The 11847-nt window shown below is 40.3% G+C and overlaps 1 pseudogene; it reads left to right on the forward strand.

The window, feature by feature from the left end:
• Positions 1 to 895: 895 nt before the first annotated feature.
• Positions 896 to 5057, forward strand: LOC120572151 (annotated as a pseudogene).
• The last annotated feature ends 6790 nt before the right edge of the window (positions 5058 to 11847 follow it).

Here is an 11847-nt window from a genome sequence, read left to right on the forward strand (position 1 = left end):
CACTATTTTTCAGCAATAATTTATCTTCACAGAGTAGAAATTTAACCACAAATCAACTTATTACAATCTTTATTGCATTATTTTACTACAATTAGCCTAGTTCTTTGAAATATGCTTTTTTTATGTAGCTATTTTTCCAAATCAGATTTGATGACGTTTTGAAGAATGAAAAAGTGCTACAATAAAAAATTTCACAGATTTTCATGAAAATGTAACAATGTTATTATGAATTATTTGTAATGTAATGAATCTTGACCCTGACTTGGTGAGCTCTCCTCTTGGCACATTCAATTCATAACATATTGCCAACTGCATGTTGTTTTACACGAATTTCTGTCTCAAATGTGAGCTAAATAATCAAAATATATCAGCTATAAAATTGTATCTGCATTTTTACATTTGGCGCCCCATAGAAAATGTCACATTCTTATTGCTATTAATTCACAACTACACCTATGCTGGAAAAACTATAAATAAATACTAATATAATATAATATAAATACTTATATATAAGTCTTTTTACTCTTCTGAGGTACAAGTAGACTACAAGCAGAGGTGGGGACACCAAATCACAAATCTTTTACCAAAGAGAGCCCGTTTGCGTTCAGTATTCCAGAGTGATAGGAATTTGACCCAGGCTAATTTTTGGCCCATTTTTATAGGTTAAATTGCGATGACCTTACTGAGGGAGATTATTTCAACATGGGTTCAACACTTTACCAAATATGGCCAGAGCGGGGCGTGGGATCCCTTCTGCTGTGAGGTATTGGTGGATGAGAGCAGGGGATGCGTGCGCCTCCATGTACGCGCTCTGTTCCAGGAACTTTAAGCTTATGACAAAAAAATAAAAGACAACTCCGAGCCAAGAAATCGGTAAGATCAATATTCACACTTGATATTTTTTTTCTCTCTCCCCCAGACAGTTTAAGTAGAAGTTAGCAGCGTTTACCATAGTCTATTTTTGGAACAGCGACAGAGAGCTGATTACAATAGCACAGCGCTGGGCGCGGTATGTCCGCTATTTGGGTAGGAAAAACCTTTATCATTCACTTCATGTGCCAGTTATAATGTGTCTATGTTACTCTTAAAAGTAGATGGATCTCCTCAGGTTTCATCAGAATGCTGCTTTGTCTGCCTGCAGCCTGGATCTCTAAAAAGAGGAAAGTAGGCCTAATGTATACACATTTCAGGTAGTTTGTTTTAAGAAGAAGAATGTTAAGCCAGTGAAAATGATCAAATTGACATTTAAGCTATACAGAGATATACAATAGCACCCAGTATGGCTTATATTAAGAACATGGCAAAGGCCTACTATCAACCCCACCCCACAACCGAAAAAGAAAACCAAAGTCTGGTTTCCTGTCAGCAGCAAGGGCATGAGGCTACACACACACACACACACACACACACACACACACACACACACACCACAGAACCACATGTATCTCTGGATGTAAGTTAGCAGGTATGGTGTTCTCATTTAACTCAGGTATTAGCCTAACCAATATCTCTCTCAGTAATGAAACTGGGTGACTAAGCATGCAGCACCAGTATGTCAAACCATAGACTATGGTAAGTGCTCATTTGGTTTGTGTTGCAAGTGTGCGTTCCTGCAAAAGTGCCATTAGCTCTTCAGAGCTGCTTCCTGCCTATGAGTCTAATTACACAGAACAGGAAGCATGGCGTTGCAGTTAATGGATAAACAGCAAATAAGGTTAGCAATTTTCAGGGTTTGCATTGACAGAATGAGGAAGCATGTTTTTCTTCATGAACAATGCATCGTCTCCTGGACCTATGGTGTGGAACTTGTTGCTTCTTAAGATAAGCAGCCTGTAATCATAAATCTATAGAACACCAGACTGTATAAAATCTGCATGTTTTGACAGATTTGGCAGGGACATGTAGTCCCTGCAACAAAAGGTGAACTGCCTCACTTCAATATATTCTATGAATGCAAACCTACTTGTTATCATGTGTAAGAAAAAGCCACCTCCTCCTCCCATTAAACTTATGGAAATGGCAGGAGGATCCCTCCCCTGTTGCTCTTCATGAGGTTTCAGCCCATTTTTTTCCCACGCAAAGCTTTTCCTTATCTCACCTTATCTCATACATACCTGGGAATTTGGCTAGACACATACTTTAAAACAGCATGTGGAGCAACTGGCGCCGAAAGTATAAATATAAAAATGTGTTTCTTATATTGGAAAACAAAACCCTTTGCAGTCTTAAGGACAGGAAGATTATCATAGTCCAGCATCATGTCTGTGCATGGCTATGGAACTATACTATCCTTTTTTCATGCTGAGATATATATATATATATATATATATATATATATATATATATATATATATATATATATATATATATATGAGATTATGGCATATTAAAAACAGGCTGTTCCTCACTAGCAACTCTTAAATCTTGTACAGATTGTAAAGCTCTCAGAGGCAAAAACCGTTACTAAAAACCATCAACAGTTTGGACACTAGATGGCACTAACATCAAACTGTTAGTACACCCTGGAGATGGAAATGTACAACTAACTTCTGGTTTAGACGGAGGGACTTTCCAGCTTCAAGTTAGACAAACTTCCACTTTCCATATACCTAAGGTGCACAGGTCACAGCTTGAACAGGTTTCTCACACATTCCTCAGTCTTTACACAACTTTAGTTTGAGCCGAGAGAAGTCAGTCAGGGATGAACACCTTATTTATACTTTTATTTAGGGCTGGGCAATATATCAATATTATATCGATATGTGAAGCTAGATATCGTCTTACATTTTGGATATCGCAATATTGTGATATGACACAAGTGTTGTCTTTTCCTGGTTTTAAAGGCAACATTACAGTAAAGTAATGTCATTTTCTGAACTTACCAGACTTAGTTTTATTATTTGCCTTTACCCACTTAGTAATTGTATCCACATTATTGGTTATTTATCAAAACTCTCTATTTTGTGAAAGCACCAATTGTCAACCCTACGATATAGCTGCAATATGGACATTGATGTTTTTGGTCAAATATATTGTGATTTTTTTTTCGCCATGCTCTAATTATATTACCAGCTCTGATGTTAACAGTTTTGTTTGTGCTGCAAAAAAATCATTCATGACATAAAGTAGATTCAGAATACAATTTCCCTGATGTATTATGCTTTTAATAGCTTATAGACAAACAAGCCAGTTGATAATTTTAAGCAAAACATTTGACATCAAGAAATCATGTTTTTGACAGTAAATAAAACCGAATTAAGACTGGACAACAGAGCATTTCTTCATTATTGGCTGCTCAGACTTAGAGGATGCATCAATCAGTTATGGCTACAGCATCAATGATAGAGCAGAATATGTTTTAATCTTAAGAAATAAAGTGCCATATGATGTTTGTATTTCACCGATACACTGTAGTATTTTGCATCTTGTTTCAGAATCACATCAGACTTTATTCTGATTACTCCCTCCTTTATTGTCTTTCTGCAGAATATGTGACAAACATCGGCAGAGTGTGTGACAAGCAACCAACACAAGAGCCCACATTCAGCATTAAAGACTCCTCTTAACCCTCGCTGGTACTTCAGAAGACACTTTCAACTCCTGTCTGATTGTAACATCCCATAATGCCACTGATTGTGCTTCCCACCTCCCAGCTGCTATGGGTGCGTGTAGCTGCCCTGCTGTTCACCTGCGTGGCGTTCAGTGTGGCAGCACATGGAGCCCAGCTGCACCACGGAGGCATGGCTGACTGGTGCATCTTCTGCTGGGCATTCAGCTTTGCCTGCACCCTGCTGGTCCTGCTGGTGGAGCAGTTCGGCCTCCAGGCCCGAGCGCCGGTGTCCTGGTCTAATTTCCCCATCACTATCGCCTGTTACGCCTCCCTCCTATGCCTCTCCGCCTCTATCATCTTCCCAGTTTTTTTCCTTAAGGACCAACGGCTCTACGGTGATACTCGTGACTATCGCATCGCCTCCACCGTCTTCTCCTGCCTGGCAGCGGTAGCATACATGGGGGAGGTGAGCTTGACTTAAGCGCGAGCGGGGCCAGGAGAGGTGGCAGGTTATATGGCTACGGCTCCGGTCTTATGAAGGTGTGGCGACCTTTGTGGCCTGTGCGCATTATCTTCATCCTGGTCAGCGACCCTGTGTCGTATGACCACCATGCAGCGCTCAAGTGGTGCATGGCCGTGTACTACATCTGCTTCATCCTCTCCATGGCCGTGGTGGTGCTGTGTGCGCGTGAGTGCACCGGCTGTCTCCCCATCCCCTTCTCCAAGTTCCTGTCAGGTTACCGGGCTCCTGCCGGTAATGCGTACCCTTCTCTGCCCGTACGTTCCAGTTTGGTACGCGTAAGCGTCGTTCAAAACTGAAGCTGCGGCATGGCGGTGCTCACTGCTCTCAACTTCCTGCTTTACGTCGCTGACCTGGCCTACACTGCCAGACTAGTGTTTGTCAGTGCCTGAGAAGAAAAGAGATGAAGGAGGGAGACACATTAAGAGCTGAACAGAAATAAAGATGCTTAGAGCTGAGTGAGTGGCTTTGCAGAAAAGTATATGCTCCTGACAAAAAAAAAACCTTTTGGTGTCTAATTGTAAAATGTTAAAATGAGACATCTTGTTAATATGAGAAAAAAACATCCCAAACTCACTTACAGTATGTACGTATGTACATGTTTTCTGTTATCTCCAATGGCATCATTTTTTATAACATGAACACTGTAAAAGTGGGATTTTACATAATGATATGACAAAAACTAAGTTATCTGTTAATGCTGTTAAAACCCATTGAAGTCAACACTGGAACAGAGGTGAACATCAGAAGAGAAGTTTTTAAAGGGAAATAAATGTATTTACTGTATGTGACACACAGGCACTCTGGCTGCTGACGAGGAAGCCTCCTGTGCACTTCTTATCTTCTGTTAAGAAGGATTTGGAGAAAACATACTGTATCTGTCCTTTTGTCTTATATAACGTGTTAGTATTGAAGAAAATGTAATTTGAGCAAAGAATGTTTTTAGTTAAACCAATAAATGTTTTACTGCAAAGCATGTGATGATGGAATGTGGCATGTGCTGTGATTTTAAATACACTATGTTCTGTGGCGTTCATGATGCAGTGATGAAGACAAGTGGAACTCTCCTTTGTTGCTCCCTCTGCCACCTATTAAGAGGAGCACCGTATATGCAGAATTTGCAGATAAGAGAATAGACCTTCTGAATCACATTTTACACTTTATACGACTGCTATACTTAACATGGATGCCAAAAAGTTTTGGTGAAGTTTTAAACACAAAACCCATATCTTAATTATCCACATAATTAATACAAACGTTCTCTTCAAGTGCAGATAAAACAACCCTTATTGTTAACATTCTTAACTTCTCTTGAATCCAACTGCCCCCTCTGAGTAGTTGGTCGATTTGGAAGAAGTTCATCCAGACTTGCATCAGAACTGTTTCTTGCGTGGATGATTTGTTTATATTTATTGTTTCAATTAAACTGGATGTCAGCTGTTTCACATCCTTTAAAGAGAGGGAACCACATCGTCAACTGGGAGGAGGCCTGTCAACGTTAAATAGGCGTGTCAAGGTAAAAGAAAAAAAAAGAAAAGAAAAAAAGCTGGTAACACAGGAAGATATAGGAAACGCATACACTCTAGCAGTCTTTTCACTCTGACAAATTTTCGCTGCACAATAACTTCACATTTGATAAAATGGACGGTAAGTTTATTTCTTTTAGTTATTTCTGTCAGGACTGAATACTGCACATTAAGTTATAAGATGAAGATGTTTTTTTACAGTGCAAAGGTGATACACTTTAATGGCTGTCTTTTTCTTCCTTTTTTCTTTCCACATGTTGAACAGTAATTGGTTTTGTTAAAAACGTTAAGATAGATACGCTATTTTTAATGCTCATGGGCCTCTTTATGTACCATTCTTCATTCTCTTATTGTGCTAATGCAGCTCTTTTTAAAGTAAAACTTGTTTCCCCTTTCATTGTGATTTCCGAGCAGTGAGAATTTTTACTGTTAAATACATAAAAACAGCCAAAAGACAAATGTAAAGTATTATTGAAGGACATTATTCTCTTTTAGTGTCAAACACAAGGAGAATTGTCATCTTGGGAAAAACTGGATCTGGGAAAAGCAGCCTGGCTAACACCATATTTGGAGAGAAACTGTTCACAATCGGCCACAATAGCGACTCTGAAACAAGTGAATGTCAAGCAAAAACCAAATCTGTCAATGGAAGAAACATCTCTTTGATCGACACTCCAGGTTTCTTCGAAACAAAGAGACCTGAGGAGGAGCGGAAGCATGAGATACTAAAGTGTGTCGTTGAGTGTGTTCCTGCGCCTCATGCTTTTCTCATTGTGCTTAAGGTGGAGAGATTCACAGAGCACGAGCAGGCTGTCATCACAACAATAAACCAGTACTTTTCTGAAGAAGTTTTAAAGGGGTGATAGAATGATTATATAGGGTATTTCACACTGTTCCTTATGGTCTCCTCATGGGGTATGTAACATTAGTTGGGCTGAAAATGGCCCGGTTGATATTTTATTGGCCCTTATGCATCCCTGTGTTTTGGCCCTATTTGTAACAAAAGCTTTTCTTCCAAATATGGTATGGTCGGACGAATATTTAGATGAACCTCGCGGCCGCTGCTTGGTTGAGCCTTAGCCCCGTACACACACATATAGACGGGCTGATTGGTTGAGCGACTTCGCCATACACACTCATTAGAGGTCGTGTGCTGATTGGTTGAGCGAATTCCCAATACACAGACATTAGAAACGCAACAGAATCTCATATTCCAGACACTGCAATGTTTCCTTACCAAATTCACTTCTGAGACTTTTTATCGGCGAGAAATCAACTATAAAACGCTCAAATATTGGCCGTTTTACGAAAATGGATGGCTAATTGCAAATTTGGTAATACTGTGTGTCGGAGTTCAGCTGCCTGTGTTGCTGGCTCCCGCCCGCCTTCCACACAGACCCGGCTTGCTGTGAGCTCGATTGAGCTCCGCACGCGTTGCTGCAGCCCACAGCACCTCATACCCGCGCAAAGTCACCGTGGCGTGCTGGTGGACTACTACCAAACGCCGCTGCCTCCGACAAAGCGCCAGGGCCTGCATCTCCTCTCTTCCTGCTAGCTAAATGGCCCGTGTGTGAGAGCGCGTCAGCGAGCTTGTTACACCAGCAATCTCTTACCACATGTTACACACATGTCACGCCCTTAGCTATACAACAACTAACTAAATGTTTTATAAAGCTAACAACGGTGTCCGAGTTCAAGTTAATGAATATTTGTGAGCTGTAAGGGTTTCGGTTAGCTACGACTGTCCCTTCAATCCTATGTGTACAGATTGCGGCTAGTTAGCTTCATTTTGGTCGTAATTGAGTATATTTACAGTTTGAATTTCGTCCGCCCACTTATACAACAACTAACTATATGTTTTATAAAGCTAACAACGGTGTCCGATTTCAAGTTAATGAATATTTGTGAGCTGTACGGGTTTCGTTAGCTGCGACTGTCCCTACAATCCTATGTGTACAGATTGCGGCTAGTTAGCTTCATTTTTGGTCGTAATTTGAGTATATTTACAGTTTGAATTTCGTCACACCACTTATACAACATCTAACTATATGTTTTATAAAGCTAACAACGGTGTCCGATTTCAAGTTAATGTATATTTGTGAGCTGTAAGGGTTTCGTTAGCTGCGACTGTCCCTTCAATCCTGTGTACAGATTGCGGCTAGTTAGCTTCATTTTTGGTCGTAATTTGAGTATATTTACAGTTAGAATTTTGTCACGCCACTTATACAACAACGAACTATATGTTTTATAAAGCTAACAACGGTGTCCGATTTCAAGTTAATGAATATTTGTGAGCTGTAAGGGTTTCGTTAGCTGCGACTGTCCCTGCAATCCTATGTGTACAGATTGCGGCTAGTTAGCTTCATTTGTGGTCGTAATTCGAGTATATTTACAGTTTGAATTTCGTCACGCCACTTATACAACAACTAACTATATGTTTTATAAAGCTAACAACGGTGTCCGATTTCAAGTTAATGAATATTTGTGAATTCCAGAGGAATTCTAAGAGGAGGCTAGCTAGCTCTCACTGATAGAGCTCCATCCAGCCGCAGGCTCTATCAATGAGACTCATGGACAAGCGGCGTTTATTTTCCCAATCGTTTGTTTAAATAACTCAACACATTATAATTACACACATTATAAGATTAACTAGAAACTGTGGTAAGAGAATGCTGGCGTAACAAGCTCGCTGACTGCGCTTTCACTCACATACACCGGGCATTTAGCTAGCTAGCAGGAAGAGGGGAGTTGCAGGCCCTGGAGCTCTGTCAGAGCAGCGGCGTTTGGTAGTAGTCCACCAGCCCAAACGGTGACTTTGCGCGGGTATGAGGTGCTGTGGGCTGCAGCAGCCGTGCCGGAGCTCAATCGGGCTCACAGCAAGCCGGGGACTGTGGAGGAAGGCAGGCCAGGCGGCGAGGCAGCAACACAGGCAGCACCAGCCTCTGAAGTCCGACACACAGTCGAACAAAATTTGCAATTAGACATCAATTTTCGTAAAACGGCCCATATTTGACCTCTAAGTAGTTGATTTCTCGCATAAAAAAGTCTCAGAAGTGAATTTAATGGTAAAATAGCATATGAACAATGTATACATTTTCTGAGATCTGCACGACCTAGATTCAGAAGACTAACTGATCTCAGGTCAGTTGTGTAGCCTATGTAAATGTTGGGGCGTGACCGTTCTCTTAATACACCCATGGGCTGACAAAGGTTCCGGATTTTGGGAGGTTGACGTCAACTTCCAGCTTTGTTGGGATTCGCCCGTTTTCAGCAGCAGTTTCAAAATATGAAATTTTCATAGTAAAAGGGTGTCAATGGGATTTTGAGCTTATATGTATGTCCTATTTACCCACCGAACTGTCGTTATTCAACTATGACAGGGTAAAATCGGTTTTGCATTCTATCACCCCTTTAAGATATGCCACAGTTGTCTTTACTCATGGTGACCAGCTTGAGGAAGGACAGAAAATTGAGGATTTTGTTGGCCAGAACAAGATAAGTAGTCTGGTAAAGAAGTGTGGCGGCCGCTGCCAACGTCGTCGATAATAAATACTGGATGAACAACCAGCAGGATGAATACAGGAGCAACCAGTTCCAGGTGAAGGAGCTACTTAACACAATAGAGAAAATGATTGAGGCAAACCAAGGAAGCTACTACACCAATGAGATGCTACAAAAAGTGGAGGAAGTAATACAACAAGAGGAGGAGGCCATTAGACGGTCATCAGGAAACATGTCAGAGGAAGAGATCAGAGAGCAGGCTAGAGTCAGGACATTTGAGAAGCTTTTGATCAGACTGGCAGGTACTGCAACAGGTGTGGTGTTAGGAGCTCTTTTTGGTGTAATACTGATGCCAGTAGAAGTTATCAAAGTTTTAAAGAAATGTTTGTCAGAGGAGGGAGCTTTAATCAAAATAGCAACAGCAACAGCAATGGCATGTGGAGGAGTGATTGGAGGACCAGCAGCAGTAGCAGCAGCAGGAGGAGGAGGAGTAACAACATTAGCAGGGGTATTTGCTGCAGCAGGAGCGGTGAAAGCATTGACATATATATTAATGGACCAATAGACCCCGTTGCTCTGGACGGAGACCAGTGAAGGCTATTAGAAGCACTTTTCCGGTGATGGCCAGCTTTACTGCGCAGCCTCCAACTGAGAGAGACAGCGTAAATGTGACGTGAGCAACGTGTCTGAAAGTTGTAAGTGTTCTGGTAGCTGTGCCAAGAGAAATCTCAATCATTCCCAATCTTACAGATACGGAGAGTGTAGGTGTATGTAAGGAGATAACATAAGCACAGGCTAATTATTGCTAACTAACATGCTAGTTAACATTAGTAATTAAACCTAAACAGCTAACGTACGTCGAAACTGCCTGCGAGCTTCTCCTGTACTATACGGTAATTCCTCTACTGTGCGACAGTAAGTCACTTGGTTATGACACAATCGTTAGCTTATTTTTACAAAAACGTCTGCTACGGAGCCATAACGTGAGATACAAGGTAATGGAGCTTTTTATATGTTGTGGTGTTTCTTTAGAACTAAACAACGGACACATCGAGTTTTTAAACGCTTCGGATGTAAAGTTATTCTCAGTCAAGTGACGTAAAAAAAAAATGGCGGTCAGCGGAATGCTAACAGGAGGTGATGGCCTGTTAGCAACAAAATGGCGCCATGATGGCTCGCGTTCTGAAGCGAAGCTTACCCCCTTGGGTGAAAGGAGGTTTTACAGGATACAATGCAGCTAAGGGGGCAGGCACACCACAGGAAGCAGCAAAGAGGACAGTAGCTGCTTTGAAGGATGAAGCACTATCTGTCTTTAAAGCACAAGATATTATAGCCAAAGTTAAAACAGGGTCAGAACCTTTAATGAGCCCTGACCCTTGAAGATGGAAGTAATCTATCTAAAAAAAGTTCTATTTTATTTTAACTTACCAGTGAGTGTCTGTTTGATGTGTTGTTTAGGGCATACACTGTAAACTGTGACATTAAATTGTTGTAAATTGTTTTCTTTTATAGATAAGATAAAGATAAAATGTTTTAATCAAACCAGTGTACACTGCTGACTGTATTTCTGTCACCTATTGTTCACCTATTGTTTCCTGTTGTAAACGCTAACCAGGAAATGTCACTTACTTTGGAGAAGGGTCTGGCAAAGCGAGACTACTTAATATATGTACAACATCAGTTAGAAAAGTTGTTCTTTGGGGATTACAAGGTATCACCATTACACATATAACAATCAATACATTTATTAAAAACTATTATTTGAGCAAATCCATCTTTTACTTAGTAAGGCACACACACACAAGTGAAAGTGAACGTAGAATAAAACCTGTGTCAGTGACTCTATTACTGCAACAGTGTCTTTACAGGTCTCGCTAAAAAATCAACCAGACAGCTGCAGCTGATTCAGAAGGCTGCTGCTCGAGTCCTCAGGAAAGTAGACTTCACTTCTGAAGTCTTTACTCTGAATTCCTGTCCCTCAAAGAATTGATTTCAAAATACTTCTGTTGGTTTATAAAGCGCTGAATGGTTTAGGGCCAAAATACATTTCTGATATGCTACTACATTATGAACCATCCAGACCTCTCAGGTCATCTGGGACACGTCTGCTTTCTGTCCCCAGAGTCAGAGCTTTTTTTTATGCTGCCTTATATTAAATCAAGTATCTGCTCATTTCTTACACTGCACTGTAACTTTTATTCTGGTATACCTATATCATACTATTTTAGCTTTGTTTTTGTTTTATTTCCTATTCATGTGTTTTGTGGGGGCAATTGTGTTATACAGTATACATATATCTGTGAGGGGGCGAGGGATTGTATGAAGCACTTTGTGCTACATTTTTATGTATGAAGAGTGCTATATAAATAAATAAAGTATGAACAAAATATCACATCACTTCATTGTAGTGACCAAATATTCTGTAGGATTGTACAGATTTGCCTTGAAGGCATTGCCTATGCTGCCACAGGTATGAGTTAGAGTTTCATTTCTTGAGAACAAACACAATAAATGCAAAAATAAATGAAGGCTGGAATATCCACATTATGTACATTTCAACTTATTAACATGAATGGAGATTTTGGGATAAACCAGGTGATTTTTTTTTTTTTTACAACATGCATTCCTGTATTAAAACTGAAATACATATATTTTTTGATTCTACAGAATTAACCATTGTTAAATTTGCATAATACCGTGAAAGTGAAATCAAAGATTAAAATCACAATTGGACATAATTTTCAGGGAGA

Source organism: Perca fluviatilis, chromosome 14, assembly GCF_010015445.1.
Source record: "Perca fluviatilis chromosome 14, GENO_Pfluv_1.0, whole genome shotgun sequence".
In the NCBI taxonomy this organism is placed as follows: Eukaryota; Metazoa; Chordata; class Actinopteri; order Perciformes; family Percidae; genus Perca; species Perca fluviatilis.